We start from the raw sequence: 22,923 nt of genomic DNA on the forward strand, positions 1-22,923 counted from the left end.
GATGTTTATAAACATTGTGGTTAGGAATGATGGGGAGTGGGGGGACATCAGATGCATGTAAGCATGAAGGGAAAGATAAATAAACAAAGCTCCTGCTGTGTAAAAACCATTAAGTTGTCAGTCAAAGGCTAATCAAAGGTCCTGGACTGTGAAATTGAATGAATTAAAAGGTTTCCAACTTCTCAAGGATTTTTAAGTGATTTGAAAGATTCATAAATCTGGACTCTAAATTAATAGCCACAGTAATGGTGACCATGAAACTATCATCGATTATTGTAAAGACCGAGATAGTTCATTAATGTCTTCTGGAGAGGCAATCTGCTGTCTTTACTGGGGCAGGACTACAACAGCAATATGGTTGACTCTCAAATGCCCTCAGAAATCAATTCAAAGACCAATTAGGGCAGCAAATGCAGGCTTTGTCAGCAATGCCCACTCCATCCTTCAGTCTGTTCCCCGGAATCTTTGACTTCCATGTAATTCAAATATCAGTCTATCTCAGCCTTGAATATAACGGGATTCTCCGTTGGCTGATACCAAAATCGGGAAACGCAATTGGGCGGAGAATCGGTTCCAACGCCGAACTCGCGACAGGCACCGATTTGACGCCAACTAACAATTTCCTGTCACCTCGACAACAGGGTCAATGCAGTCCACAATGCACGGACATTAAACACCGTAGGCATATCATTAGCGGGCCCGACCCGGTATTCTCCGAGGCCTCTGCGATTCTCCACCTCTGATGGCCAAGTTCCCGATGGCGCGGTTCACATGTGCTTTTAATTATCGTGAAACAGGTGTCTTGGCTGATGAGGGAGAGGAGGTAGGCTGCGGGGGGCCCTTCCAGGACTGGGGGGAGGGGGTGGTGACCAGGGAATGGGTCGTGTGGCTGGGGTGACTCCCCACGGGACTGGGGCGGTGCCCAGTCATGGACAGCCATTGCCGCAGCCTGTAAGGCAGCCATCATGTTGCGCACTCACTGACTACCCACCTTAGCCCCTGATTCTGCAGAGTGGCATCGGCCATATGGGTGACCCACCCTGCACCCCAGCCTCCTCCATACTCCCCCCCCCCACCCAGCCGCCACCCGACTGCATGGCATCAGGCAGTCCACTCAAGGGCAATGTCCACTGTAACCCCAGAGGGGCGCCGGATGGGGGCCGCGGAGCGTACCGCTTGCAAGGGCAGCGGCAGCCGATGGTACCCCTAGCAGCAGGGACAGGCGCCAGGGACAGAGGGCCCCATGGTGCCGAGCAACGACAGGGACAGATGTGCGGATATGGGGCGGCGGGGAGGGGGGGAAACATGTGGGGGCAGAGCCCGCAGTGCCAACCGGGGCCGCCATGTAGCCTGGTGGACCAGGTTGGGAATAGGGGTACGGACCATGATAACATGTCGGCTTTTCACAGCTGGCAGACAATGGATATTGGAATTCAACCAGCAATGGTGGCCTTCCTCCTAGTTGTCACAGCCCTGGAAATGTCCTAGTTGTCACAGCCCTGGAAATGTACGAGCTGGAGCTGCTCGAGGAGGAGGAAGCTGCAGCAGCAGAGCCTGCCCCAGAGGAACAGGAGGCAGCCGCTGAGGATGGAGAGCCGGCCTCCCAACAAGCCGAGGAGGAGTACATGCGAATTACGTGCTGCATGGGGCCTCGTGTGTACCGGCAGCGCCTGTCATTCAAGGACCTACCGGACTGGGCATGCCGTCGAAGACTCAGGCTCAGCAGGGAGACAGTGCAACATATCTGTCAGATCATGGTGCACCTGGCACCGCAGGGGTATGGGGGAGGGCACCCACGCAACGTCGCCCTAAACTATGTGACGGGGTCCTTCCAGGCGCCTAGTGGGGACCTGTTTGAGATCTCACAGATCGGTGCACAGGTGCATCAGCGCGAGCAGAGCTATCTCCTGAGGCTTGAACGCCACCTGCCGCTGCCAGTCTTGGAGGCCCACTCTGGTTTCGACCAGGGTCTGCAAGCTCGCGGCAACAGAGCACAGGGACTGGACCATAGCCGTCTGGGACTGCGCCACATCACCCACTGAATGTGCCACCATCTTCTGGGACTGCGCCACATCACCCACTGAATGTGCCACCATCTTCTGGGTCTGCGTCACATCAGCCAGTGACTGCACCATGTCCGTCTGGAACTGGGCCACCTCCCTCTGTGTGTGTGCCATGTCAGCTAGCGCCTGGGCAATGCCGCCGACTTTCCCAGACGTGGCCTGCTGTGACTGGGCCACGCACGGGAGCACCGCTGCAATTTCCAGGTGGCTTTGGCTCATGGCTGCCTGTGAGCCGTTGACCCTGTCCTGGGCCTCGGCCAGTGCCAGCATATAATGCCCCAGACCTTGGACATGCTTATCCATAGCCAAAAGCCTCAACCTCAATGCCTCCACCACGGAATTCCCCCCCCCCCCCCGGTGCGATATTGGCCTACGTCGGACGCATGGTCGAGACCACCTCCTGCTCCTGCATGCAATTGGATTCCTCCAACTGTACCTGCAGGCACTGGATGCTCACCGACAGCCCCCATGTAGTCTCCGGCTCTGCGACTGCATTTCCATGATTGATGGGACTGTCCATTCCAGAAGCCCGAAACCCATCTGGACGACAGCTAGTCCCTGGGGTTGACCTGCCCTATGACCGTCTGCCCCCTCGGGAATTACTCCTTTCACCTGATGTACCAGAGCAGTTGTGTGGTGCGCACCAGATAGTGTCCCAAGAGGTTCTTCATTAAAGCGCCCAACCAAGGTGAGTGTCTCTGAGACGGTGGAGGATGTTGGAAACAGCTGTGACGGGAAATCTGTGTCAACATCAGACTTGAGCTCCGAGGTGTCCTGAGTCTCGGATCGAAGGCTGCATCCCAGCTGCTTTCCTCGTCGCTCCTTGGCTCACGGGGGGCTTTGACTGTGGCACTGGCTTCGGGGGTGGGGGACGTCCAATAGATCCGCCCCATCACCAGCAGGTCCTGCAAGACGCAAGACAAGATGCATGATTAGACCGTGGTGGGCGGGGGAGGGGGGGGGGGCGAGGGCGGTGTGGGGGTGAGGATGAGTGTGAGGGCAAGGGTGAGGGTGGTGTGGGGTGAGGGTGGTGTGGGGGTGGTGTTGTAGGGGAGTAACGTTGACACACGGGGCATGGGGGACCGCAACTCAGCAGGGTCTCACTTCCTTGCTACGGCCGCCCCCGGCAACCTTCCTTTCCTCCAGTCCGACGACCACGTCCAGTGTCCTCTGCTCTGCCACGGTGAGGGGCCGCAGTTCCAGGGGTTTCCCCCTCCACTTTTCTCCCGCTCCCGGCGGTTGTGAGCGGCCTTCTCCTGGGGCGGGGGTGGGGAAACAGAAAATGACACTGTTAGACAGCCCGATGAATGCAGCCACAGGGATGGGTAGCTGGTGGCCTCAGTGGCCAGGGCACCTGCCATGGAAGCTGGTATGGGTGCCAGCATGTGGTGCAGACTTGGGTTTCGGCCGCCCTCCGAGTTGTGAGCGGGGGGGGGGGGGGGGGGGGGGGAGTCCAGGTGCGGCGCCAGCTTTGCTGTGTGGAACTCCATGAATTCTGCCCTGGCGTCGACATTTAGTCTCAGGAACGGGGAGTCCTGTCAATTGAATGGCTTAGCCTCCACATCTACTTGTGAGAGAGACGTTCATCCTCATCTCAGACTTCAATGGGAGACCCCTTATTCTGAAACTATGTCCCTTATTTCTCGACTCTGACATGATGGAAAAACATCCTCTCAGCATCTACCCTGTCATGCTCCCTCATTATCTTAAATATTTCATACGATTTTGGTGGGTAGGTGGAACAAAAGGGTGGAACAACATCTAAATAAGAAGCGGGAGTAGCCATTCGGCCCTTTGAGACTGCTGCACCATTTGATAAGATCATGGTTGAGTTGATAGTAACCTCAAATCCATGTTCCTGCCTACCCCGATAATCTATCACCCCCTTGCTTACCAAGAATCTATCCACCTCTACCTTAGAAATATTCAAAGACTCTGCTTCCACCATCTTTTCAGGAAGAGAGTTCCAAAGAGAAAAACAAATTGCCTCATCTCAATTTTAAATGGGTGACTCTTATTTTTAAACAGTGCCTCTAGTTGTAGATTCTTCAACAAGAGGAAACACCTTCTCCACATCCAGCCTGTCAAGACCCCTCAGGATTTTGGAGAGACTGCCTACCATCATGTACACCCCCTTCCTTCCTGCCTTTTAACCAGCCAGGTTAAAATAACAGCCTACCCATTGGGACGTGTACATGTGAAACATGAAGGCTGGTTTACCCAAAGGCTCAGGGAAAAAGGGGAGAGGGTGTGGGAGTCACCACTGATGTATATATTAGGTGATTTGTGGTAAGGCCCTGTACTACAGGTACGGGGGTAGTTCCCTGCCTGCTGGCTCCGCCCAATAGGCGGAGTATAAATATGTGTGCTCCCGTACAGCAGCCATATCGCCAGCTGCTGTCGGAGGCCACACATCTTAGTGTAATAAAGCCTCAGTTGCATTCAACTCTCGTCTTTGTGTAATTGATCGTGCATCAATTTGTTACACTAACGTTTTCAGAAGATGGACCTCCAAGCCGGATCGCCTGCAGCTGGATCCGCAATCAGGCAACGCCAAAAAGGACTTTGATCATTGGCTAGCCTGTTTCGAAGCTTACATCAGGTCTGCACCAGACCCAATTCTGGAAGCTCAGAAGATTCAGATCCTCTACACGTGGCTGAGCTCCAACATCATTCCGCTTATCCAGGATGCGCCGAACTACGCCGAAGCCATGAAAGAAAACTACCTCAGCGGACTAACACGCTTTACGCCAGACACATCCTCTCCACGCGCAGTCAATTCCCTGGTGAGTCAGTAGAAGATTTCTGGCGTGCTCTAATTCCCCTAGTCAGAGACTGTGACGGTCAGGCCGTCACGGCCACGGAACACTCGAACTTGCTTATGAGGGACGCTTTTGTTACGGGGATAGGGTCAGGTTACATCCGCCAACGCCTTTTAGAAGGGGCCACGTTCGACCTCGCGGCAACCAAAAAGCTTGCGCTCTCGCTGACGGTCGCCTCGCGCAACATCCAGGCCCACACCCCCGGCCACGTGGCCCACCCCTCCTGCGCATCGTGGACTCCGCAGACGGCCGCCCCATCGGGGACCCCACTCAGTCAACAACATGCCTGTGCCGCGCGGCAGCCAACCAACCCCGGGGGCCCCAAATGTTACTTCTGTGGGCAGCCAAAACACCCCCGACAACGCTGCCCGGCTCGGAGCGCCCTTTGCAAGGGCTGCGGCAAGAAGGGGCACTTCGCTGCCTTACTACTCGGCCTGGACTTCCAGTGCAACCTCCAGAGCCTAACATTGAAATTCGGCGGGCCCCTACCACCCCTTACTGTGTGCGCCCTCGCGACCCTAAGGGCCGACCCACCTTCCCTATTTGCAAACTTAACCCCAGATTGCAAACCCGTCGCCACCAGGAGCAGACGGTACAGCGCCCAGGACAGGACCTTCATCAGGTCCGCAGTCCAGCGACTGCTTCGGGAAGGCATCATCGAGGCCAGCAACAGCCCCTGGAGAGCCCAAGTGGTAGTGGTGAAAACTGGGGAGAAACACAGAATGGTGGTGGACTACAGCCAGACCATCAATCGCTACACGCAACTCGACGCGTACCCCCTCCCACGCATATCTGATATGGTCAATCGGATTGCACAGTACCAGGTCTTCTAAACTGTGGACCTTAAATCCGCCTACCACCAGCTCCCCATCCGTAAGGCGGACCGCCCATACACTGCCTTCGAGGCAGACGGCCGCCTTTACCACTTTCTCAGGGTTCCTTTCGGCGTCACCAATGAGAAATGTACCGAATGGAGGGTTTAAACTAGTATGGCAGGGGGGTGGGCACGGGAGCAATAGGTCAGAAGGTGAGAGCATTGAGGGAGAACTAGGGAATAGGGACAGTGTGGCTCTGAGGCAGAACAGACAGGGAGAAGTTGCTGAACACAGCGGGTCTGGTGGCCTGAAGTGCATATGTTTTAATGCAAGGAGCATTACGGGTAAGGCAGATGAACTTAGAGCTTGGATTAGTACTTGGAACTATGATGTTGTTGCCATTACAGAGACCTGGTTGAGGGAAGGGTAGGATTGGCAGCTAAACGTTCCATGATTTAGATGTTTCAGGCGGGATAGAGGGGGATGTAAAAGGGGAGGCGGAGTTGCGCTACTTGTTCGGGAGAATATCACAGCTGTACTGCGAGAGGACACCTCGGAAGGCAGTGAGGCTATATGGGTAGAGATCAGGAATAAGAAGGGTGCAGTCACAATGTTGGGGGTATACTACAGGCCTCCCAACAGCCAGCGGGAGATAGAGGAGCAGATAGGTAGACAGATTTTGGAAAAGAGTAAAAACAACAGGGTTGTGGTGATGGGAGACTTCAACTTCCCCAATATTGACTGGGACTCACTAAGTGCCAGGGGCTTAGACGGGGCGGAGTTTGTAAGGGGCATCCAGGAGGGCTTCTTAAAACAATATGTAGACAGTCCAACTAGGGAAGGGGCGGTACTGGACCTGGTATTGGGGAATGAGCCCGGCCAGGTGGTAGATGTTTCAGTAGGGGAGCATTTCGGTAACAGTGACCACAATTCAGTAAGTTTTAAAGTACTGGTGGACAAGGATAAGAGTGGTCCGAGGATGAATGTGCTAAATTGGGGGAAGGCTAATTATAACAATATTAGGCGGGAACTGAAGAACATAGATTGGGGGCGGATGTTTGAGGGCAAATCAACATCTGACATGTGGGAGGCTTTCAAGTGGCAGTTGAAAGAAATACAGGACCGGCATGTTCCTGTGAGGAAGAAAGATAAATACGGCAATTTTCGGGAACCTTGGATGACGAGTGATATTGTAGGCCTCGTCAAAAAGAAAAAGGAGGCATTTGTCAGGGCTAAAAGGCTGGGAACAGACGAAGCCTGCGTGGAATATAAGGAAAGTAGGAAGGAGCTTAAGCAAGGAGTCAGGAGGGCTAGAAGGGGTCACGAAAAGTCATTGGCAAATAGGGTTAAGGAAAATCCCAAGGCTTTTTACACGTACATAAAAAGCAAGAGGGTAGCCAGGGAAAGGGTTGGCCCACTGAAGGGTAGGCAAGGGAATCTATGTGTGGAGCCAGAGGAAATGGGCGAGGTACTAAATGAATACTTTGCATCAGTATTCACCAAAGAGAAGGAATTGGTAGCTGTTGAGTCTGGAGAAGGGGGTGTAGATAGCCTGGGTCACATTGTGATCCAAAAAGACGAGGTGTTGGGTGTCTTAAAAAATATTAAGGTAGATAAGTCCCCAGGGCCTGACGGGATCTACCCCAGAATACTGAAGGAGGCTGGAGAGGAAATTGCTGAGGCCTTGACAGAAATCTTTGGATCCTCGCTGTCTTCAGGGGATGTCCCGGAGGACTGGAGAATAGCCAATGTTGTTCCTCTGTTTAAGAAGGGTAGCAAGGATAATCCCGGGAACTACAGGCCGGTGAGCCTTACTTCAGTGGTAGGGAAATTACTGGAGAGAATTCTTCGAGACAGGATCTACTCCCATTTGGAAGCAAATGGACGTATTAGTGAGAGGCAGCACGGTTTTGTGAAGGGGAGGTCGTGTCTCACTAACTTGATAGAGTTTTTCGAGGAGGTCACTAAGATGATTGATGCAGGTAGGGCAGTAGATGTTGTCTATATGGACTTCAGTAAGGCCTTTGACAAGGTCCCTCATGGTAGACTAGTACAAAAGGTGAAGTCACACGGGATCAGGGGTGAGCTGGCAAGGTGGATACAGAACTGGCTAGGCCATAGAAGGCAGAGAGTAGCAATGGAGGGATGCTTTTCTAATTGGAGGGCTGTAACCAGTGGTGTTCCACAGGGATCAGTGCTGGGACCTTTGCTCTTTGTAGTATATATAAATGATTTGGAGGAAAATGTAACTGGTCTGATTAGTAAGTTTGCAGACGACACAAAGGTTGGTGGAATTGCGGATAGCGATGAGGACTGTCGGAGGATACAGCAGGATTTAGATTGTCTGGAGACTTGGGCGGAGAGATGGCAGATGGAGTTTAATCCGGACAAATGTGAGGTAATGCATTTTGGAAGGTCTAATGCAGGTAGGGAATATACAGTGAATGGTAGAACCCTCAAGAGTATTGAAAGTTAAAGAGATCTAGGAGTACAGGTCCACAGGTCATTGAAAGGGGCAACACAGGTGGAGAAGGTAGTCAAGAAGGCATACGGCATGCTTGCCTTCATTGGCTGGGGCATTGAGTATAAGAATTGGCAAGTCATGTTGCAGCTGTATAGAACCTTAGTTAGGCCACACTTGGAGTATAGTGTTCAATTCTGGTCGCCACACTACCAGAAGGATGTGGAGGCTTTAGACAGGGTGCAGAAGAGATTTACCAGAATGTTGCCTGGTATGGAGGGCATTAGCTATGAGGAGCGGTTGAATAAACTCGGTTTGTTCTCACTGGAACAAAGGAGGTTGAGGGGAGACCTGATAGAGGTATACAAATTTATGAGGGGCATAGACAGAGTGGATAGTCAGAGGCTTTTCCCCAGGGTAGAGGGGTCAATTACTAGGGGGCATAGGTTTAAGGTGAGAGGGGCAAGGTTTAGAGTAGATGTACGAGGCAAGTTTTTTACGCAGAGGGTAGTGGGTGCCTGGAACTCGCTACCGGAGGAGGTAGTGGAAGCAGGGACGATAGGGACATTTAAGGGGCATCTTGACAAATATATGAATAGGATGGGAATAGAAGGATACGGACCCAGGAAGTGTAGAAGATTGTAGTTTAGTCGGGCAGCATGGTCGGCACGGGCTTGGAGGGCCGAAGGGTCTGTTCCTGTGCTATACATTTCTTTGTTCTTTGTTCTTTGAATGGTCGACCGGTACAGGCTGCGGGCCACTTTCCCGTACCATGACAATGTCACCATCTGCGGCCACGATCAGCAGGACCATGACGCCAACCTTGCCAAATTTCTCCGCACCGCCACTCTCCTCAACCTCACTTACAAGAAGGAGAAGTGTGTGTGGTGGTATGTATTAGGGGTAGTACGGCACCTGTGAAGCCGAGAGGCTATTGGCTGACAGGTCCCGGGTCCTGGTTGGATCTGCCGCCTGCTGGCTCCACCCAGAAGGCGGAGTATAAGAGCTCGAGTTCTCCCAGCAGCCGCATTCTGTAACTGAGCTGCGAGGGAACAAGTCTTGCTTAATAAAGCCTCGATTGACTTCATCACTTCTCGACTTGAGTGAGTAATTGTTGCGCTACAATTTATTAAGCAAGCTTAAAAGACTATGGAGCTCCGGATCGCCCCGGAGTGTCTGCGAATCAGCCCCCATGCAGCAAACCCGGCTGCCGTGTTTAAATACTGGCTAGCATGCTTCGAAGGTTACCTTCGAACGGCCCCCGGCCGGACCACGGAAGATCAGAAAATGCAGGTCCTGTATTCCAGGGTGAGCCCGGAGATCTACACGCTCATCGAAGACGCAGAGGATTTCCCGACGGCGCTCGCCATGCTGAAAGGAGTCTACATTCGGCCCATAAACCAGGTCTACGCACGCCACCAACTCGCGACGAGACGGCATATCCCCGGAGAATCGATCGACGAGTTCTACAGCGCACTGTTGATTTTGGGAAGGAACAGCAACTGCCCGTCGGTCAGCGCAAACGAGCACACGGAGCTCCTAATCAGGGATGCTTTTGTGGCAGGTATGACTTCTTCTCAAATTCGCCAAAGACTGTTAGAGAGGCACTCGTTAGGACTCACAGAGGTACGGGCCCTTGCGGCCTCCCTCGACGTGGCCTCACAAAATGCCCGCGCCTACGGCCCCAGGGCGCGGCAGCCCCTTGGGCTCCGTGGACCCCCGTTGTGACCGACTCCCCGGCACCCCCCCCCCCCCCCGCAAGCCTGAGCGGCTAGAGCACCAGACCATCCCGGTGGGCCCCGCTGCTATTTTTGCGGGCAGGCGAAACACCCCGGCAGCGCTGCCCGGCCCGCTCAGCTATTTGTAAAAGCTGCGGCAAAAAGGGGCATTACGCAGTGGTGTGCCAGTCCCGGGGGTTCGCCGCAATCTCCGGGGGAGAACGGGGACAGCACACTCAAACCCCCAGTGATCCATGTGTGGCCTGCGGGCGCCGCCATTTTGGGTCCCGGACACCCGAGGGGAGGATGGGCGCCGCCATCTTGTGACCCCCCGGCCACGTGCGAGCCATGGGGGCGGCCATTTTGTCCACACCCGACCGCATGCGATCCATGGACGCCGCCATCTTGGCTGATAGCCAAGGACCCCAGCATAGACGGCTCCACGGGGTCGGAAGAAAGCACCACGGTGCAGCAACCAAGACTGGCTTCGGTGACCCTGAACCAATCACGGCCCCGGACGCTCCAAACGGCAACGTCAACGGTGCTGGCCAACGGGTATGAGACGCCATGTCTAATCGACTCTGGGAGCACGGAAAGTTTTATCCACCCGAATACGGTAAGACGCTATTTTCTTTCTATCCGTCCGAGCACCCAAAAGATTTTCCTGGCAGCGGGATCCCATTCCGTAGAGATCAAAGGGTTCTGCATCGCAAACCTAACGATGCAAGGGAGGGAGTTTAAGAATTATAGGCTTTATGTCCTTCCCCAACTCTGCGCTCCCACTCTCTTGGGGTTAGTTTTCCAGTGTAACCTCCAGAGCCTAACGTTCCAATTCGGCAGCCCACTACCCCCACTCACTATCTGCAGCCTCGCGACCCTCAAGGTTGAACTGCCTTCCTTGTTTACGAACCTCACTACGGATTGCAAACCCGTTGCCACCAGGAGCAGACGATACAGCGCCCAGGATCGGATGTTTATCCGGTCTGAGGTCCAGCGGCTGCTGAAGGAAGGCATAATCCAGGCCAGCAATAGTCCCTGGAGAGCCCAGGTGGTAGTTGTGAAGACCGGGGAGAAGCAGAGGATGGTCGTAGACTATAGTCAGACCATCAATAGGTTCACGCAGCTCGATGTGTACCCTCTCCCCCGCATATCCGACATGGTCAATCGGATTGCACAGTACAAAGTCTTTTCCACCGTGGACCTCAAGTCCGCATACCACCAGCTCCCCATCCACCCAAGTGACCGCAAATACACGGCCTTCGAGGCAGACGGGCGGCTCTACCACTTTTTAAGGGTCCCATTCGGCGTCACGAACGGAGTCTCGGTCTTCCAACGGGAGATGGACCGAATGGTTGACCAGCACGGTTTGCGGGCCACGTTCCCATATCTCGACAATGTAACCATCTGCGGCCATGACCAGCAGGACCACGACGCCAACCTCTGCAAATTCCTCCAGACCGCTAACGCCCTGAACCTCACCTATAACGAGGAAAAATGCGTTTTTAGCACCAACCGTCTGGCCATCCTGGGATACGTAGTGCGCAATGGAGTGATAGGCCCCGACCCCGAACGCATGCGCCCCCTTATGGAATTTCCCCTCCCCCACTGCTCCAAAGCCCTGAAACGCTGCCTGGGCTTCTTTTCGTCTTACGCCCAGTGGGTTCCCCAGCACGCAGACAAGGCCCGCCCGTTAATCCAGTCCACTACCTTTCCCCTGTCGACAGAGGCCCGCCAGGCCTTCAGCCGCATCAAAGCGGATATCGCAAAGGCCATGATGCACGCAATCGACGAGTCCCTCCCCTTCCAGGTTGAGAGCGACGCATCCGGTGTAGCTCTGGCGGCCACTCTCAACCAAGCGGTCAGACCCGTGGCCTTTTTCTCCCAGACCCTCCACGCCTCAGAAATCCGCCACTCCTCAGTGGAAAAGGAAGCCCAAGCCATAGTGGAAGCTGTGCGACATTGGAGGCATTACCTGGCCGGCAGGAGATTCACTCTGCTCACTGGCCAACGGCCGGTAGCCTTTATGTTCGATAATGCGCAGCGGGGCAAAATTAAGAATGACAAGATCTTGAGGTGGAGGATTGAGCTCTCCACCTATAACTATGAGATCTTGTATAGTCCCGGAAAGCTGAACGAGCCGTCCGATGCCCTATCCCGCGGCACATGTGCCAACGCACAAGTAGACCGCCTCCAAGCCCTCCACGAGGACCTCTGCCACCCGGGGGTCACTCGATTCTACCATTTTGTCCCGCAACCTCACCAACTCTGCTGAGGAGGTCCGAACAGCCACCAGGAACTGCCAAATCTGCGCAGAGTGCAAACCGCACTTTTTCAGGCCAGATAGAACGCACCTGATAAAGGCTTCCCGTCCCTTTGAACGCCTCAGTTTGGATTTCAAAGGCCCCCTCCCCTCCACCGACCGCAACGCATACTTCCTGAACGTGGTGGACGAGTACTCCCGTTTCCCCTTCGCCATCCCCTGCCCCGACATGACAGCGGCCACAGTCATTAAAGCCCTCGGCACCATCTTTACACTGTTCGGTTTCCCCGCGTACATCCATAGCGACAGGGGGTCCTCCTTCATGAGCGACGAGCTGTGTCAGTTCCTGCTCAGCAAGGGCATTGCCTCGAGCAGGACGACCAGCTACAACCCCCGGGGAAACGGTCAGGTAGAGAGGGAGAACGGTACTGTCTGGAAGACCGTCCTACTGGCCCTACGGTCCAGAAATCTCCCAGTGTCCCGGTGGCAGGAAGTCCTCCCGGATGCCCTCCACTCCATCCGGTCGCTGCTGTGTACCACTACTAACCAAACGCCTCACGAGCGCCTCCTTGTCTTCCCTAGGAAGTCCTCCTCCGGAACGTCGCTGCCGACCTGGCTGGCAGCCCCAGGGCCCATCTTGCTCCGAAAACATGTGCGGGCGCACAAATCGGACCCGTTGGTCGCGAGGGTTCACCTTCTCCACGCAAACCTCCAGTACGCCTACGTGGCGTACCCCGACGGCCGACAGGACACGGTCTCCCTACGGCACCTGGCGCCCACCGGGAACACACACACACTCCCAACACCGATCACCCCCTCCCTGCCACCGGCGCACACCACGACCATTCCCTTCCCGGGTGGATCGGTCCTCCTCCCGTGCCCGCCCAGGAGTAAAGAAACAGGGACGAACAGCGCAACGCTCCCAGAGACGACAGTGCCCGAGCCAGCACCTGCACCACCAACGGGGCTGAGGCGATCGACAAGGATGACCAGGGCACCCGCTTGACTCGTGGAATCCGCGTGACAAAAAAAAAACTTGTAAATAATTCTGTATCATAGGGGGTGATCTGTTGGGTTAAATGCATAGCCACTGTACGAAATTAGTTCCAGGGACAGCCTTGTAAACCCCTACCACCATGCGAACCACCACCCCGCCGGGTTCTTTTTTAACAAGGGGTGAATGTGGTGGTATGTATTAGGGGTTGTACGGCACCTGTGAAGCCGAGATGCTATTGGCTGACAGGTCCCGGGTCCTGGTTGGATCTGCCGTCTGCTGGCTCCGCCCAGAAGGCGGAGTATAAGAGCTTGAGTTCTCCCAGCAGCCACATTCTGTAACTGAGCTGCTGGGGAACAAGTCTTGCTTAATAAAGCCTTGATTGACTTCATCACTTCTCGACTTGAGTGAGTAATTGTTGCGCTACAGTGTGTGTTCAGCACGAACCGCTTAGCCATCCTCGGCTATGTGGTCCAGAACGGAGTTCTGGGGCCCGATCCCAACCGCATGCGCCCCCTCATGGAACTCCCCCTCCCCCACTGCCCCAAGGCCCTCAAACGTTGCCTGGGGTTCTTTTCTTACTACGCCCAGTGGGTCCCAAATTATGCAGACAAGGCCTGCCCACTCATCCAATCCACTCTTTTTCCCCTAACGGCCGAGGCTCACCAGGCCTTCAACCGTATTAAGGCCGACATCACCAAAGCCGCGATGCACGCAGTCGGTGAGACGCTCCTCTTTCAAGTCGAGAGCGGTGCATCAGATGTCGCTCTAGTCGCCACCCTCAACCAGGTAGGCAGGCCCATGGCATTCTTTTCACGAACCCTTCATGCCTCTGAAATTTGGTATTCCTCCGGCGCAAAAGAGGCCCAAGCCATCGTTGAAGCTGTGCGGCATTGGAGGCAATACCTGGCCGGCAGGAGATTCACTCTCCTCACTGACCAACGGTCGGTTGCCTTCATGTTTAACACACAGCGGGGCAAGATCAAAAACGATAAAATCTTGAGGTGGAGGATCGAGCTCTCCACCTACAACTACGAGATTTTGTATCGCCCCGGTAAGCTCAACGAGCCCCCCGATACCCTATCCCGAGGTACATGTGCCAGCGCACAGGTGGACCGACTCCGGACCTTACACGACAACCTTTATCACCTGGGAGTCACACGTTTGTACCGCTTCATCAAGGCCCGCAATCTGTCCTACTCCGTCGCGGAAGTCAGGGCAATCACCAGAGACTGCCAGATCTGTGCGGAGTGCAAACCGCACTTCTACCAGCCAGACCGTGCGCGCCTGGTGAAGGGCCCCTCCCCTCCACCGACCGTAACACCATACTTCCTCAGTGTGGTCGACGAGTACTCCAGATTTCCCTTCGCCATCCCATGCCCCGACATGACGTCTGCCACCGTCATCAAAGCCCTCAACACCATCTTCGCTCTTTTCGGCTTCCCCGCCTACGTCCACAGCGACAGGGGATCCTCATTCATGAGCGATGAGCTGCGTCAGTTCCTGCTCAACAAGGGTATCAGTTCCTGCTCAACAAGGGTATCGCCTCGAGCAAGACGACCAGCTATAATCCCCGGGGAAATGGGCAGGTGGAGAGGGAGAATCGGACGGTCTGGAGGGCCGTCCAGCTGGCCCTACGGTCCAGAAATCTTCGACTTCCCGCTGGCAGGAGGTCCTCCCCGACGCACTTCACTCCATTCGGTCGCTCCTATTCACTGCGACTAACGACACACCCCACGAACGCCTCTTCACCTTCCCCAGGAGGTCCACCTCCGGGGTGTCGCTCCCGACTTGGCTCGCAGCTCCAGGACCCGTACTCCTCCGTAAGCACGTACGACTCCACAAGGCGGACCTGTTGGTTGAAAGGGTATAGCTACTCCATGGCAACCCACGGTACGCCTACGTAGCGTACCCCGACGGCTGCCAAAACACTGTCTCCCTTAGGGACCTGGCACCAGCAAGTTCCACACACACACACCCCTCCGGCCCGGCACCACCCTCCCCTCCCCCGACGCACCCAGCCGCAACCCCCGCCCCAGGACAATCCGTCCTCCCCCTGCCCATACCCGAGGATGAAGAGGATTGCGGCACGCTCCCGGAGTCACCGAGGACCAGACCGGCACCGGAGTCGCCTCCACCACTGCAGCGCTCCCAACGGCAGATCAAGGCTCCGGACCGACTGAACCTGTAACTTGATCTGGACTCTTAAAACATCATCCTTCTGTATAACTCTCCTCCACCCTCGCTGGATTCAATTTTTTTTCTCTCTGTTTTAAAACATGAACTTGTATAATGTTCTCCACCACCCCCGCCGGACTCAATTTTAACAGGGGGTGAATGTGGTAGTCACCACTGATGTATATATTAGGTGATTTGTGGTAAGGCCCAGTACTACAGGTACGGGGGTAGTTCCCTGCCTGCTGGCTCTGCCCAGTAGGCGGAGTATAAATATGTGTGCTCCCCACACAGCAGCCATTTCGCCAGCTGCTGTAGGAGGCCACACATCTTAGTGTAATAAAGCCTCAGTTGCATTCAACTCTCGTCTTTGTGTAATTGATCGTGCATCAGAGGGTTACTGCCTTCAGTAAAAAAGGAACATGAGGCATGCGGAAATCAACAGTGGTGGGTTCAGTGGGGTGAACTGGAATGCCCACAACTTTGACAATGAGGTCCAGGATGTCTGAGGGAGACTGGAGAATAACCGAAGGGAGCTCCACCTGCACATTGTGAGGTTCCAGGAAGAGTGTAACACTGACAGGGGGAGGGTCAAATTTGGTCTCAAAATGAAAAGGCGTCACCACCATCTTGAAAGCCCGAAGTTATTGCGGCAGTTTGACATCAAACTTGAAAAGATTCTGCACGAGGAGTCTGAGGCAATGTGGGAGGAGACCACGGCTCGACTAAGGGGGCTTTTCATCAGCAACCCCCAATCTGCTTAGAGTCCCAACATTGCAATAGAGTCAGAGCTGAGAGAAAAGAGGAAGTATTCCTTGAGAAGGTGCCATTGGAGCCGCTGCCTTTTGTTGCGTTTTAACAGGAGACTGCAGGAGTCACTACCTTCACAACACAGTCGCTCATTTGAACTTTAAAGAGATTTCTGTGAGAATGGAAAATGCAGAAAACCATAAAGGAAGCACAGCTGCTGCATCTGCTAGATCATCAATGAAAGCCTCTAATGTGCTTTCTCCAGTTGGCATGGTAACGTGCCGACTGGCATCCAGTCATTGCCAAAGTGCAAGTTGCTCGTAATCAGTACACCAGATCGGAGATTGCAGGAGTACCTTTAGTAAGGTGCCACGTTTCATGAATGGGCCAAACCTCTGCCAACCTCAGTTTGATTGAGATGTCAAGTTTCAGGTTGGCATCTTGGTCACCTAGACCTATGAGTCTGTGCCTCAGTTACAAGGCTATATTAGTGAATGTCAGTACCGTAGCTCGGGGGTGTGGCAGTGACTTTCTGTTTGTGAGTGGGAGGTTAACTAAATCTGCCCAGTGTTCATTAATCTGTTGCATCTATCAGTCCACAGGGAGAAGGAGGATTGAATAATGGAGCTTGCAGTCAATGGTGCCTTTTTAACAAAATGTCTATTTATCGGGATTTCCAATTTTTTAACAGAGAATTTGCATCAAACAAACAAAAGCAGAAAGGTTAGAAAGATAGTTATCAGTATCAAGGGTAAGCACAGACCAATAGTCATTACATAATTGAGAATCAGTAGACCAGACGATGCAGGGATAAAATTTCCAACATGTTCCTTCCACGGAAAAATGACCTGCCTGCACACAAACAGGATACAGGCCACAACATAGACCTACATCTCACCCATAGCTACAAAACACAATGGCAGAAGAACAAAACAACACCCGAGAACCCCAGTGCTAAGGGGGAACTGACTAACTCCTACAGTGGGTCTCAGCCCCACAACCCAAAGATGTGCAGCATAGGTGGATTGGCCATCCTAAATTGCCCCTTAATTGGGAAAAAAAGAATTGGGTACTCTAAATTAATATTTAAAAAAAGCAATCACACGCAAAATATTTACTTCTTTGCAAAAAGACAAAATGACAACATTAACAGGCAACAACATGATTATCAGGGAGTAAAGTCCAGGATAGCAACTGAGGGACGAGGCAGTCATCAGGATAAAGACCACTCCACTGGCGCAAAAGGAAAGTAGACATCAAGGATAAAGCAGCATCTGACAGGGAGAGCGTTCTTCAGGATCTTCCAAGGATTGGAACATGAACCTCATTACTTCCAACATGCTGATCAACCGAGCCCAGGCGGTCAACTACCAAGGCTCCAGCCGGGGGTGTTGGTCCAGCCGGCTCAGGTGACCTCAACTGCTCTTGACTGACAACAGGAAAAGACCACACAGAACCAGAGGTTGGAAGGCAACCACAACCCAAGCCTCGAAGACAGGATTAAATGTGCTTCATCAAATTTGAGGTGCCCGGCCTCCTGATAGAGATTCTGAAACATAACAGCCAATTCTCAAACCCAGCTGGGAACTTCTCCACCACCTCACTTGAGACGCCAGGCATGACCGGACTCCTCACTGCTTTCCTTTCTTCCTCATCTGAACTCCTCAAAATGGACGACGGGCTATGCAACAGGAACTCAACCATATGGAGGCGGGCTTCCAGCAGAGGCTGTGCTGCCTCTGCTACAAGAGCCTCCTTGTGCGCTGCCACTGCCTCCATAAATACACCTCACAACTCTTGAAATTGGGTTTTAATGTCCTGCACCGTAGAGCTACGACTATCAGGCGGATCACCTGCATCGCTAGCAGCCATCAACGATCGGTGTGCACCGCATTGTCAGGGTGGGAAACCTCTCAAGGGCAGGTGCACCACCAAAAGCAAGGCCCCACCCAACACCCTTCAGCCATCACAAATCAATGAGGATTAAACTAGATTATCTCAACTCAAAAGTGCTGAAACCTTGACCAACAAATCTTGGTATATAGTGAAAACCACGTAAACCAAAAAAAGCCTCAAAAGAGACGTGTACAAGGATAAAAACAAAGATTGAAGGATGAGCAGAGCCACAGCTCCCAAACCTGCAGCCGCTACCACGCTCACATCACGTGTTTTCACAGGGGATCTTTGTGACATTTCGCAGTCCTCAACGCATAAATGTATCAAGGAGATGAGAGATACCCTCTGCAGTAAGTCATCATCATGTGAAGTTCATACTCAATGAAATTAGCCAGGATGTCAGATTTCCAGGATTTGCAGCAATCTCAGGCTTCCCTGGAATACAGGGTGAAATCAATTGCACACATGTGGCTTTGAGAGCTCCTCGGCAGCAGCCCCTGATGTTCATTAATAGAAAAGGGTTCCCCACTTTTGAAATCTGCCTGGATCCTATTGGCTGTGGACAATTGGTTACCCCATGAATCTTGGGGGATATGAGCTTCCTGGATAAGGGAACGGGCCAATCATTAACCGTTCAGCTGTATAAATAGAGCTGGCCAGTATGGTACGGCTAGAGAGAGAACCAATAGTGAACTATTGGGGCGATGTAAGTATTGTTGTAAATAAAAGTTTCAACTTGACTCAACAAACTCATACTGGACTCTTTGTAGCCATCACAAAACCCACCCTAAACGTTCAACTGGTGTGTAATCATCAGAAGCACATCATTCACGTCTATGTCCGGTATCTGGGAGTTCCCATGATTTATACATTCTGAGACAGTCCCAGGTGCCTCACATATCTGAAGGGCTTCAGCAATTACAGGGCTGGCTTCTTGGAGATAAGGGGTAACTGCTCAAATGATGGCTCAGGACACCCATGCATCGTCCCCTGAGTGACTTGGAGGAGAGATACAACATGGTACATAGGACGACACAATCCATCATCGGGCAGTTCAGTGGTATCCTGAAGACGCACGTCTGGTGTTTGGATTGCGTTTCTTGTGTGGATGCCCGACAGGCTAACCTCTCTGCCCACTGCCTCCCTAGCTGGTGAGGTGATGCTGGTAGACCTCCTGGGGCCAACTCTCAGACAGAATACATCCTGGTACTGACGGACTCCATGAATGAGGGCAAGGGAGACATTTCTGAACCTAGGAACTGCTTGTTTCTTGAACGCAGCCATATTGAGACATCATCTCCACACAGCTGGGCTGGGGAGAATGAATGTGTGTGTTCCGGTGTCGTTTAAAGTTGACGCTCGAACTGTCGACGCCATTATTGTCGACAGGGGCCGGTTTAGCACAGTGGGCTAAACAGCTGGCTTGTAATGTAGAACAATGCCAGCAGTGCGGGTTCAATTCCCGTACCAGCCTCCCCGAAGAGGTGCCGGAAAGTGGTGACTAGGGGCTTTTCACATAACTTCATTGAAGCCTACTTGTGACAATAAATGATGATGATGATTATTATTATTATTAGCCGCCAGGGCGGGCGAATCAGCGCCTGCCCCAACATGTGATTCAGAGAGCTACTTGCCGATGCTTTTGAAATTTGGCGCAAATTCCTGCCACGTCACCCAGCGGGAAATGCACTGCAAAACTTGCATGTTACCCCATTTGGTCTCAAAAATTGAAAATTCCGCCTGACATTGACTTTTTGCAGACTTTTTATGTCCTCCTGGCAACCTGCTTTTCAACTTATTTTTGTACCGCCAGTAAATTTGGCTACAACACCCTCAATCCCTTCATCACATTTATTAATACAGATTGTAAATAATGAGGCCCTTGCCATGATCCCTTTGGCATCTGACTAGTTACTATTTGCCAACCAAAAAAATGACCCATTTCTCTCAACTCACTGTTTTCTGTTAGTTAGCAAATCATCTACCCAAAACATGAGATTTTACATAGTAGGCTTTTACATGGCACTTTAGTGAACGGCTTTTGGAAATCCAATGACAGTTTACTTTGTTGACCTTGCTTGATTCATCTTGAATAAACTCTAATAGATTGCCAAAGACGGTTTCCCCTTTAGAAAACTATGTTGCTTCTGCTTGATTGTGTTATGATTAGAGACTGAGGTAGTAATATTGTGATGGCCTGAGAGGAGTTCCTAGAGTGTGTTTAAGAATGTTTTCTACAGCCAGTATATTTCCAGTCCAAGTGGGGTAGACACTGCTGGACCTGTTTCTTGGGAATGAGGTGAGCCGTCTAGATCAAGTATCAGTAGGAAAGCATTTCGGGACCAGTGATCATTGCATCGTTAGGTTTCAATTGACTATGGAAAAGGACAACGGACAGTCTAAAATTAGAATAATTCACTGGGGCAAAGCCAACTTCAATGGGGTAGGAATGGATCTGAGCCAAGTAAATTGGAGTCAAACGTTGGCAGGGAACACAGTAGGCTCCCTTCAAAGAAGAGATAGTTTGGGCACATTTAAGGTATATCCCCTTAAAGGGGAAAGGTAGATAAAACAAATCCAGAACTCCCTTGGTGACAAAGTGTTAGAGGTTAAGATGAAGAAGAAAAAGCGTGCTTACGACAGGTGTCAGTTGGATAATACGATGGAGAATCAGGCTGAATATAGAAAGGTCACAGTGGAAGTGAAAAATCAAAGAGAAGAAAAGAGGAAATATGAAAAGAGACAGGCAGCAAACATAAAAGAGAATCCAAAAGTTTTTTGTAGACATCTAAGTAGTGATAGAGCCCTTGGCGATCGTCTTTAGAGGGTCAGCAGAATAGCAGAGATTAGGGTCAATTACTAGGGGGCATAGGTTTAAGGTGAGAGGGGCAAAGTTTAGAGTAGATGTACGAGGCAAGTTTTTTACGCAGAGGGTAGTGGGTGCCTGGAACTCACTACCGGAGGAGGTAGTGGAGGCAGGGACGATAGGGACATTTAAGGGGCATCTTGACAAATATATGAATAGGATGGGAATAGAAGGATACGGACCCAGGAAGTGTAGAAGATTGTAGTTTAGTCGGGCAGTATGGTCGGCACGGGCTTGGAGGGCCGAAGGGCCTGTTCCTGTGCTGTACATTTCTTTGTTCTTTGTTCTTTGTTAGCAGGGGGAGCAGGGTGCACTGGTTGTTGCTATACGCAGACAGCCTGCTACTATATGTATCAGACCCGCTGGAGAGATGGGAAGGATCATGGGCCTATTAGAGAGGTTTGGGGCCTTCTCAGGCTATAAGTTGAATGTGGGGAAAAGTGAGGTGTTCTCAGTGAACACGTTGGGTAGAAGAGCCAGCTTAGGAGGGGCTACCATTCAGAGTAGCCAGGGATAGGTTTAGGTATTTGGGGATCCAGGTGATGGGAGAGTGGGCATCGCAGCATAAATGGAACCTAACAAAGTTGGTGGAGGGGATAAGAGAGGACTTTAAGAGGTGGGATGCACTGCACGGCACGGTAGCACAGTGGGTAGCACTGTTGCTTCATGGCTCCAGAGTCCCAGGTTTGGTTCCCGGCTTGAGTTACTGTCTGTGTGGAGTCTGCACGTTCTCCCTGTGTCTGCGTGGGTTTTCTGTGGGTGCTCCGGTTTCCTCCCACAAGTCCCGAAAGATATGCTGTTAGGTAATTTGGGCATTCTGAATTTGGGCATTCTGAATTTGTCGCTGGCAGGAAGTGTCCAAGTGGTGAAAATGAATGTCCTGCCAAGGTTCTTATACATATTCCAGACGCTCCCGATTTTTGTTCCAAAGGCCGTTTTTCGGAAGTTGGATACATTTTTAAAAAAATGTTTATTAAGGCATTCATAAATAAACATCAAACAAAACCACAAACAGGATGAAAAAGATAACCAACAGATAACAAACAGGAGAACACAGCGTAATTCAATAAATAGCCAATAACTACGCCTCGCCCTCCCTATCAAACCCCCCACTCTCTCTGCCTCCACTTTTTCCAGTTAACCTTAATCTCCCCCCCCTCCCTCTGCTGACTTAACTGTCCTGGGAGAAGTCAATGAACGGTTTCCATCTCCGGGCGAACACTTCCATCGACCACCTAAAGCCAAATTTAATTTTCTCCAATCTAAGGAAATCCGCGAGGTCACTCACCTATACCCATGGTGTCGGAGGCTCCGAGTCCCTCCACCCCAACAGGATCCATCTGCGCGCTACCAGAGAAGCAAAGGCCAGAACGTCGGCCTCTCTCACCCACTGGACCCCCGGGTCTTCCGATACTCCAAACACTGTCAATTCCGAACTCGGAACCACTTTCACCTCCAGCACCTCTGACATCACGTCAGCGAACCCCCACCAAAATTCCTGCAACTTCGCGCAGGCCCAAAACCAAACCTCTGAATCCCCACCCCCCACCAACCCTGAAAAAGCCCATCTAGTTCCCCCGGTGCAAACCTGTGATTTCCACAGTTCGAGGGCCAAATCGAGGCCCCCCTCAAGCCTCAATGCTGTCGCCACTGTTCCCACATCCCCAGGGCCGCCAGTACCCCTGGCTTGTGGAGTACCTAGCCGTCGAGAATGGCAGAGGCACCGTCAACAGCGCTCTGCCATATTTACCGCCCAATAATACTTCATTACATTTGACAAGGCCAACCCGCCATCCCTCGCCCTCACTCTAACAATGCCTTCTTTACCTGAGGGGCCTTTCCCGTCCACACAAATCACAATATCAACGAGTTAACCATCTTGAAAAAGGCTTAGGGATAAAATCGGGAAGTTCTGAAATGCAAACAAAATCCTTGGGAGCACAGTCATCTTTACAGACTGCACTTAACATAGAACATAGAAAATACAGCACAGAACAGGCCCTTCGGCCCACGATGTTGTGCCGAACCTTTGTCCTAGATTAATCATAGATTATCATTGAATTTACAGTGCAGAAGGAGGCCATTCGGCCCCCTGAGTCTGCA

At 52.3% G+C, this 22,923-nt stretch overlaps 1 protein-coding gene across 1 annotated transcript in view; it reads right to left on the reverse strand.

Moving 5' to 3' along the window:
- The window catches only part of LOC140384522 (ATP-binding cassette sub-family C member 8-like), a 497,256-nt gene that overhangs the window by 429,776 nt on the left and 44,557 nt on the right, over positions 1-22,923 (reverse strand).

The sequence above is a fragment of the Scyliorhinus torazame genome, chromosome 10 (genome assembly GCF_047496885.1).
Source record: "Scyliorhinus torazame isolate Kashiwa2021f chromosome 10, sScyTor2.1, whole genome shotgun sequence".
In the NCBI taxonomy this organism is placed as follows: Eukaryota; Metazoa; Chordata; class Chondrichthyes; order Carcharhiniformes; family Scyliorhinidae; genus Scyliorhinus; species Scyliorhinus torazame.